This window comes from Helianthus annuus, chromosome 12 (genome assembly GCF_002127325.2).
Source record: "Helianthus annuus cultivar XRQ/B chromosome 12, HanXRQr2.0-SUNRISE, whole genome shotgun sequence".
NCBI classification, from domain to species: domain Eukaryota; kingdom Viridiplantae; phylum Streptophyta; class Magnoliopsida; order Asterales; family Asteraceae; genus Helianthus; species Helianthus annuus.
The window spans coordinates 148,107,462-148,118,502 of NC_035444.2; positions in this window are offsets into that span (position 1 = coordinate 148,107,462).

An 11,041-nucleotide genomic window follows, 5' to 3' on the forward strand; every position below is an offset into this window, starting at 1 on the left:
GTGTCGTTACACGTGTCACAACCACCGATGACTCAGCAACTCTACTGCCGCCTTATGACCCTCGCGGGCCGCGTAAGATACATCAAAGGGTTTACGCGGGCCGCGTAAAACCCAAAAGTTTGCTATAAATTTCCTGGGCATGAGCAGTTCATCTGTGCTCGAAAATTTCCTTCAAAACTCGTTTCTTTCTGCTAAGATTCGAATTTCCGCATAAGGAAACGCTGCTACGGATACAGGGTATTAACTCGATCACTGCTCAATTCTTTTCTTTCTATTATTTTCCTGTTCTGTCATTCTAATGTCAGAACTTCTAAATCCCTAAACTCTACCCGTTATTAGGGTAATAACTCTAATCACTGGTACGATACTTTATCCGATCGATTGAAACTATCCAATGGATGTTTAAGTGCTGCTCAAACTCGGGTTATACTTTGTCATTCGTCGTGAATTCGATGGATGTTTAAGTATCGCACTTTGTCATTCGTTGTGAGTGTTTCTATCTCGTGATTATCGTTAAAGTTGAATTGAGTTAATATACTAATACGAGTTCCATTGTATCTAGAAATTAGAACTCGTAAGCAGGTAGCTGCTAGAATACTTAATAGCTAAGTAAACTTAATAGTTAAATAAACTTAGCAGTTCAGTTAGCTGAGTAGATTAATTAATCTATTAATTAAGTTAAGTATGATTAATTAATCAGTTAATCAAGATTAATTAAGTCAATCAAGATTAATTAAGTTAATCAAGATTGATTAAGCTAAGCAGGATTAATTACGCTAAGTAAGATTAATTAAACAACTAAGTAAGTTATTTAGTTAAATGGATAAGTAAACTTAATAGTTAAGGAAACTTAATAGTTAACGAAACTTAATGGTTAAGGAAACTTAATAGTTAAGGAAACTTAATAGTTAAGGAAACTTAATAGTTAAGGAAACTTAATAGTTAAGGAAACTTAATGGTTAAGGAAACTTCCTAGCTAAGGAATAAATTTACCTTACCTATAAATAGGAAGCTTAGGATTCATTTTCCTTTGTTCATTTCTTCTATTCTTCTCTCTATACGTTGGTGTTCTCACCAATAATCACCAAAGAGATGTCATGTCCGATCGATTCAGGAACCAACTAACGAATGCCAAAGTCTTGTACTTTGTGAATTTCGGTAAACGGAATCCAAAGTGCTATACTTTGTGAGTTCAATAAGTGGATGCCAAAGTACTGTCTGAATAAGACTATACTTTGTGAAATTCGTTAAGGTTCGAATCTCATGATCATCGTTAGGTTTGATATGGTTTTACACAAATACGTATTCCATTCTGTTAAACTATATGTTTAACCATCCGAATACTCCCAACTATACGCTTACAATCAAAATGGATGCTTAATCATCAGAAGATCCAAAATAATGAAGTTTATGCTTAATTATCAGAAGGAGTAGAATCAAGAAGCTTGTTAAATCAATTACAGGGATTACAGGGATTAAGTTTATGTAATCACCAAATTACAGCCGGTATGTGGGGTATTATGCACATTACTGTTGTTTTATCACTTTAGGTGGGTGAGCCTAAAATTTGTGATACTCGTCACTATTGGGTGACAGGACCCAATAGTGGTATGACCATAGTCACAGATCCGGTCGAGTGACAAATACTGTGGGTAATTGGTTGATAGAAACATTGTAATCTCCCTTAATACTGTATATTATTACAATGTGTCATTTTATTAAAATGAATGATTCACTCAGTATTTCCCTGTTGACAAAACATTTTTAAAACGTGTTTCAAGTAATTACAGTAGATTGGAGTAAAAGTTGGATACGGCACCAACAAGACTTACAGAAGTGGCTCATTTTTATCAATTAAATTAAATTAAGAAAAATTGTTTTATATAATCGGGTTTATCCCTTATTAAAGCTACCATTGTAAAACATGGATTTTTATCCCATCTATTTAACAAATAAAATCCGGTGTTTCTAAACTCTGATATTTTTCCTAACTCACGGTCCTGATGAAATTTCCGCTGCAATATTTTCAAAAATAACCACCGGTACCACTTGGCTGCTCGCGGCTCCCGATTCCGGCCAGGATGGGGTCGGGGGTCGTGACAGAAAGGTGGTATGAGAGCCACTGACTTAAGCCAATAGGTGTTGTGATAATAATACCTAAGCTTAAATAAAAGAGTTAGGAGATTGTTATTAACTGGTAGCACACATGATAGTATTTAGACTTGAACTTAAGAAAAGATGCCTTTGTATAAGCTTCGAGATAAGCTAAATACTTGTGTAAATAATGTGTGATGAGTTGGTATGCCATAAGGATAATAACTAGAACGTTGCAAGTATAATAAATAGGCAATAACACTTGACCACTTTTATTTCTTACCTATTAGTACTACTTTCTTCTAGAACATGATCTGTCATGTGAAGATTAATTTGTTTAGTCCTTGTTGAAAGTCATAATGCACTTTCCAAATCATGATTTAAGAAAAATACTATTTATGGGAAATATAAATTTCTTCTCCGGAAGACTGGGGACAGTGTAGTAGACTCTCCAGTTGTCCGGATATAATAAGGTTACCTCTCCGGCGAGAACCGGATAAGACGGAGTATATAACATGTCAAGCAAGTGACATGATTTCCCTAAATAGTATCATGACCTGATATCTGACTTGTTTTTGGAAATACGAATCTGTTAAATACATTGACCTTACTATGGGTATGTATATTACAACATGTGAAATATATGATTATATAGATATGTATATCTATAAGGAAATCCGAAAACCATAAGGATTGACAATTTGAAATAAAGCACAAGCATATGTGTCAATAATAAATCTAGATTTCTTTAGCAGGAATCTCTTGCATATATCTATAATTCTGATATCAAACATTATTTCGTTTGATTATCTACCTCGTAACTCGAGCGACAATAATAACAATAGAAACCCATTAAGTTGGGACACCATCAAAAGTATAAGAATTTCCAAATACGTTACCATAAACTATTAACGCAAGTAAGAAACATGTAAAGTGCACAAGAAAACACGTGAAACTTAAATTATACATCCACCGACGTCGAAGTATATCACACACGACTTTCGAGGCAAGACCTTTGGAAAATATGATTGGGCACGACGACACCAATACTAATTCCGTCAGTGGGAGAACTACTGATCAAAAAGAGGCACTCTGCCACATGATCCTACAAACGATCTGAATATCGCTGAGGTATGTTGGGACAAGATTTCACAACCATCGGTGCACAGTCTAATCAGAGTCATAATTATTATCACTGAAAAAGGAGTCACATACCTTTGTAACTCCCTCTATTTCATTTTAGTCGACATTCCATGATAACATCACTCAACAACGGTTATCACACGAAATTCCAGATAAAGTTCTTATATTTCTTTCATTGAAATCTTGACTTCTGCATATAATGAACTGACATTCGCGTTTCTACTTCCCTAATGGTCATCATACCATGAGGATTTCCTTCATAGTAACAAATATTGATCTATTTCATTTCTTGGTAAATCCACACATTAACAAATGAGGATTTCCTTCATAGTAACGAGTGCTAGTTATACGAACTATCGAAACACGGGAATGGGAAGGGAAGCGGCGGAGACGGCCGGCGGTCCTGCGGCGGCGGCAGCCGGCGGCTCAGGTCGGCGGGGCTTGGCCGGTGGCGGTCTTGTTCGGTTGGGTTGTGGGTGTTGTGTGTGTTTTGTTAAATTCTTGCAACACCAAATACAAGACCCAACACCCAAATATAAAAGACTTGGTGATCCTTGCATGCATGCCAAGTGTTGGAAATCCTTTGCATGAAATGTCATTGGCCGAAATCTAGGTGCGCGCCAAATGGCGATGCAAGAGTATTCTTGTCCCACCCGATTTACGAACCCACCTGTTAGTTCAATACCCGTGTATCGTTCGTAATTACCAGTTAAATTAGTTAAGTGGATTTTAGTTCGTTGACCACGGTGTAACTCTTTCGGTTCAAGACCCAGTCGGCAACTTTGACTTATCGAACCGGACACAAATATCCAACAGCTCCCACTTGGACGGTCTCTGATAAGATCTCAACGCAGACAACCAGCGGTGCTCTAGCTACGCATAGCTGCCCCCAACAGGTCATGACACTTTAAAGTCACTAACCAAGGTATCTTCCTTTTAGGAACGGCTTGCTACTTGAAGATAATAGACTTATGGCAATCGTTGTCATCTATCCCTTCTGTAAAAGACATCAATTGAACAATGAGACATGGATCAGATTCAATCTCATATGGCGTTCAATCATTATCGTTCTCGTTCGAGAATCAAAGTGGTCCAATCAAACACACAGTAAGTTTGGGTAAGGCCTTACACTTCACCAGTTTGAATCAATGAGGGCGCCCGATGTCTAACTGTTACATATAATGTAAGAGTACAGAATTCCATCTTGACTACATACAACTCCCACTGAACTTCAGAACCACTCCCAACCAATGCCTTTATGACTGGCAGTTAGGCGACAGCGGTTGACACTGATCAAAGAATTGTCTTTAGTAAACGAAAGTTCTAGTATGTATCTCAGGTCAGAGGATACGAAATAAGTATGCCCAAATCAAAACATCTTATGACTAAGATCCATGAAGATGATTTGATGCGAGTTACATCCAGCGTCATTCATAATGAAGCCTGTGAATTTGGAAGTCAATTCCTTGAGTCCAAAAATCAGAAGAGTCTTAATTCAGAGTCTTTCCCACGAGTTGGACCGACTACGGATAATTTAGAATACAAGATTCACGGATTAAACGTATCAAAATCGAACATAGTTGTAGGATTCAAGAATTGCATTTAACTAGTAAATCAAAATGAATACAGGAATACAACTGTTTGATGTTCGTACATCCAAATACTAAATCAAAACATTTCACTAGCGAATCTAAGCTCAATAGCGTCCATGTGACGGTCATGTTTTTATTGAGTCATTGGCTTAGTAAATGGGTCAGCTAAGTTTTGATCTGTGTCAATTTTGCTTATAACGATGTCTCCACGTTCCACAATCTCACGTATGTAGTGAAACTTTCTCAAAATGTGCTTGGCTTTGTGATCTGATCTAGGCTCCTTGGCTTGAGCAATAGCACCTGTGTTATCACAAAATATCTGGATGGGTTTCATGATAGTTGGAACCACATCGAGATCAGTTATGAACTTCTTCATCCAAGCAGCTTCCTTTGCGGCATCCGGTGCGGCAATGTACTCGGATTCCGTGGTGGAATCAGCTACAACACTCTGTTTGGAGCCAGGTGACGATCCTAAATCAGATGAGAGCCTGATCACGATCTTAGAATGAATGAGAGAATTCCATACTACGATCCCAACAGATTGAGAAGGAGAGTCTGAAGACAATGTTGATAAAGCAAGGAAAGCCAGTATTGATCCTGAATTTGCTGATACTGATGAAGTTTAAAGGTTCAACATCCGAGGGAGAGGAGTTTGTTGATGATAAAGATAGAGAATGAGAATTCTTGCAAATGACAAATACTTTGAAGAAGAATGAAGACTGATAAAGACTAAAGGTTGACAACCGAAGACTCGACACTGAAGACTCCGTCAACATCCGAGGGGGAGTTTGTTGGTGCATCCGTCTGTCGACTACGTCTTGTATCGAGTCTTACAGTGTTTAGGATAGAACAGGGCATGCAAATTAAGAACTTGTAATTGAAGGTGATTTCGCCCAAAGGTGTCTTATGTCCTGATTTCGCCCGAGTTGTAAGGTCATGATTTCGCTCCTTTTGACATGACATGTTGGAGCGAAATCAGAAAGCCTATATATAGTGGCTTTCAGAAGCGAAATCATAAGGATAGTTCTAGGTGTTTTCTTCCGCTAAGCCACGAAGTGCTGCCGAAGTGTTGTCAGAGCTTGTAATTGATCAATTGAGCAATAATACAATAGTTAAAAGTGAATACGGCTGAGATTGCACCAAGACATTAGTTTCCGCCTCTTGTTTTGGATAGGAATTCTTCTGATCGACTCATTCAGGGCCGAGAACGATCCTACAATACAAAGCTTCGAAAGGAGCCATCTGAATACTGGAATGATAGCTATTGTTGTACGAGAATTCTATCAATGGTAAATGTACATCCCAGTTACCACCAAAGTCGATGACACAAGAACAGAGCATGTCCTCTAGGGTTTGAATAGTGCGCTCGGTCTGTCCATCCGTCTAAGGATGAAAGGCCGTGCTAAAATTCAAGTGCGAACCCATAGCGGACTGAAATGTTTGCCAAAGACGTGAAGTAAAGCGACCATCACGGTCAGAGATTATGTCTAAAGGTACGCCATGATGGCTTATGATCTCATCAGTATAGATCCTAGCAAGTTTCTCCACTTTATAATCTTCGCGTATAGGAAGAAAGTGGGCTGATTTAGTCAAACGGTCAATAATCACCCAAATACTGTCATAACCGGCAGGTGTATGGGGTAACTTGATAATAAAGTCCATAGCAAGACTATCCCACTTCCACACGGGGATTTTAGGTTGCTCTAAAAGTCCGGAGGGGCGCTGATGTTTAGCTTTCACTTTTAGGCAGGTGAGGCATTTTGAGACATACACAGCAATGTCCCTCTTCATGCCAGGCAACCAATAAGTCATACGCAGATCCTGGTACATCTTATCAGCGCCTGGATGAATAGAGTAACGGGATTTGTGAGCCTCATTCATAATGAGCTCACGCAGATCATCGCGATCCGGCACCCAGATGCGATTTAGATAGTACTGGAGACCATCAGATTTAGTTTCGAGCTGATTAACGTTAGCGCCAAGAACTTCCACAGATAGACTTCCTTCATTAGCAGACGAATACTGAGCTTCGCGAATACAAGCATGCAAATCACTAGTTATACGCAAGGCCTTGACATGAGTCTTACGACTAAGGGCGTCGGCCACTACGTTCGCCTTACCAGGATGGTAGCGAATTTCACAGTCGTAGTCGTTAAGCAATTCCACCCAACGCCTATGTCGCATGTTCAGCTCTTTTTGTTCAAAGATATGTTGAAGGCTCCTATGGTCGGTGAAGACCACACACTTAGTACCATACAGGTAGTGTCGCCAGATCCTTAACGCAAAAACAACCGCACCAAGCTCCAGATCATGAGTAGTGTAGTTTTTCTCATGTACCTTGAGTTGACGAGAAGCGTAAGCAATGACCTTGTCCCGCTGCATGAGCATACAGCCCAATCCACGGTTCGAGGCATCGCAATACACCACGAAATCGTCATTTCCATCAGGTAGAGTTAAAACAGGAGCATTGCATAAAAGGTTCTTAAGGGTCTGAAAGGACTCTTCTTGTTCGGGACCCCAAATAAAAGGTTTCTCCTTTTGGGTTAGAGTAGTAAGAGGAACAACGATCTTAGAGAAATCCACGATGAACCGGCGGTAGTAACCCGTCAATCCTAGAAAAGAACGAATCTCAGACATGGATGTCACACCCCCAAAATCCAAATGCGGAGTATCACCGCTTGGAGGCGTGACTGACCAGGATCAAGCCACCAATCATATTGAACATAGTAAGTAATAAATAAAATTCAACCACATAATATGAAAGGTGTCCAAAACAAAACATAGTTTAGTGTTTAGCGGAAGCATAAATGTAAAAACCCAACATAAGTATCAAGTTTGAAATGTTATATTGTTTTTAACATGGCACCCACTGTCCATGTCCCACAACGACCGCGCCTCCCTGTGCAAGCTCCATGAGTACCTATAGGCCTGCAAGGCATGTAACAACGAGTCAACAACAAAGTTGAGCGAGTTCACAGTTGGTTGTTTAGTTTTACCACTTTGTTTTGAAATCACATGTCGTTTCGTAAACCACGAGTTAACCAATAACCTTTTGTTTCCCAAACCATAACCATAAGCAGTGGGGGGCTTCCCCTGTGAACCACTAGACCATACCATATCGACTACTAACGAAACATAAGTGGCATCCTACCCAAGGAGGATGGCCGTACATATCCTACCCAAGGAGGATATGTAGTTTCCGTTTTAGTTTATTACCCTTTCCCAACCCTTGGGAATCCCATGCCTTGTAGAAAGTGTGAACTCACCTCGGTTTGCTCGGTATGCTAAGATTACTTGCACAAACAATTCAGTCAAAGCCTATGGTATGCATGTACACACAATCAGTTGATATTCACATGTTTGACTAACAGGCAAGATCATCACATACATGCAAGTAATAACTAACACATAGAATTTATTAGTCATACAAGTTCATGCAAGTCATGCTTATCTTCTAACCACAGTTAGCTAACCCAGTTAACCCTTAACAGAAATAAACTTAGTTACTGTGCAGTTTACCCACTCGACGAAACACCCTTGTTTCGTCGTGAATCCCCTTCGACGAAACGCCCCTTTGTTTCATCGTGATATCCTCGGCGAAACACACTGTTTCGTCATGCCAGATTCGTCATGAATGATCTCGACGAAACGCATCTGTTTCGTCGTTACCATCGTTCGTCAGGATGCATCAGTTACGTCGTTGCAACAGTTACGTAAATCACATAAACCCTAATCATCGATCATCATTACACGGCTATCAACAGCAGTTACACAATTCAGGACACACTAATGATCGTCTAACAGTTATACCGGATTCAACAATCAATTGCTCAATCACATGAACACATAAAAATCGGTTTAATTTCTTCAGTTAACAGTTGCATCAACGATCATCAAACTTATCCACGAATTATACTAAACCAGATCATCGGCATATACATAACAGAAATACACAAATCTATCAACACCCAAGTAATACGTTCATCAACCATCGACCAAAGCATGAGGCGTGGTATCCACACGCGGTATCAAATACCCATGTATTAGAATACCTGAAGAAGTGCCTTCTCCATTAGCCTTCTTCACTTTGAGCTTGGCAAGATACTCGGGGTAGTTACGTTTCCAGTGCCCCATCTTGTTACACTCATAGCATTGCCGTTCTTCTGGAAGAGGGGCTTTCACAACTTGCTTGCTCTTGTTGGTGGCAGGTTTGGCAGCAACAGGAGCCTTTCCTTTGTTTTCGCTGTTATAACTTTTCTTCTTTGTTTTGGGCTTTTTAACACCACCAGATCGAACCATTAACACTTGGTTTACTTTGTTTGAAATGTTCATCTCTACTGTTTTGAGCATCCCATGTAGCTCTGGCACTGTCTTTACCCAGTCATTCATGTTAAAGTTCATAACAAATTGATCATAGTGACTGGAAAGAGAGTTGAGAATGAAGTCAACAACCATCTCATCTTGGAGTGGATAGCCAAGTTTGTTTAGTTGGTCGATGTAGCCTTTCATCTTGAGGACATGAGCACTAACTGAGGAACCCTCTTGCATTTTACAACTTATGAGCTGTTTCATGGTGTCATAGCGTTCCTGACGGGCTTGTTTCTGAAACATGCCCTTGAGTTGTTCAATCATGTCGAAGGCATTCATGTCTTCCATATTCTTCTGAAGATCTGGAGACATGGTGGCTTGCATGAGGCAAGCAACTTCCATGGCATCTTCTTTATGTTTGTCGAAAGCCTTCTTCGCAACCACAGTGTTGTTCTCGGGTGCGGTTGGGATCGGGGTTTCCAAAACATAAAGCCTTTTTGCCATCTTGAGAATGATTCTCAAGTTGCGGTGTCACTCAAGAAAATTGGTGTTATTCAGTTTGTCTTTCTCAAGTATGGACTTGAGAGCAAAAAAGGAGTTGTTTTCAGATGACATCTCTTTCTAAAGGCAGCTGGGGCATGCAACATTAGCAAGAGGTTCAAGCGGACTGACAACGATTGTCAATTGTGAGAAAAGCACAACTCCCGGGGTTTATGAGGCTGCGAGGACAATCTTTTGTGCTTGCATTGATATGTTTAGCCTCATCTATGCCACTTTTGTTCTCGAGACGGCTGGGGCACACAACACGAGAAGAAAAGTAATAGTCGTCCTAAAACGGTCACATGTGGAAGGGCCGAATGTGTCAACGGAACCCTTGCACCTTGGAAGGATGAACTAGACACCAAGTGTCGTGCTGTGGCTCCAACACTGATGGTTCGCATTATGCCCCAAGTGTTACTAGTAGTAGGATGTCATAGACCATTGATTTTAATTTTTACCAAATAGGGTCGTTATAGTCGGTTTTATCTAAATATTGAATTTACGACATAACCAAAAGACCCTTTCACATCTCGGGACAATTAGTTTTAGATAACCTACAAAACTAAGATTGTCGCGACTTGGAATAACCAATTAAAGTTAATAGTGAATACTATTAAGTTTATGAGTTTCAAAGATGTGAGAAAAAACATGTTATAAAACTCTAGTGGTTATAAAATATGCAAGTTGCTAGAACTTGCTTTTTCCGATTTCATTTAAAAAAACTTTTAAGAATACGTTTTGGTAATAAGTTGAAGTGTGATAACATTTATCAAAAGGAAACCATAATAGTAAAAATGAATATGTAAATTATATGGGCATGAATATGATCTTGCTAGAGCCAAGTAGCAAGATCAAGGGGTCATGGTCACAAAACACAAAACAACCACAAGGATGGACTTGAGTGCATCTTGTTGTCTTGAGCGACTCCCACTAACTCCAAGACTCCTCTTGGCATTCAGTTTTGCTTCGGGTCTTCGCATCACAATATTTAACAGGTAAATATAACAAAGACAAAGAACCTTATCTATTACAACTTTGAACCACAAAGCGGGCCAAAACCATAAACTAATCTATTACAACTTTGAGCCGCAAAACGGACCAAAACCATGAACAAAACCAAATACAAACACAATCACAAGGTGGGGCCCGATTTACATATTCAACATAACCAAAAGAATGTTTGGGCAATTTTGGTCAATCAAATATTTAACAATTAAAATATGACCAAATATATATATAGCCCAAAGATAAAAATAAGTCAAAAACTTTAGACTCTTAAAGTTTGTGATTTATTATTTCGGTGAAAAGACCGGTTTCGATTTGCATGTGGTGAGCATCGGCTCTGATACCACTGAAGGAGATCC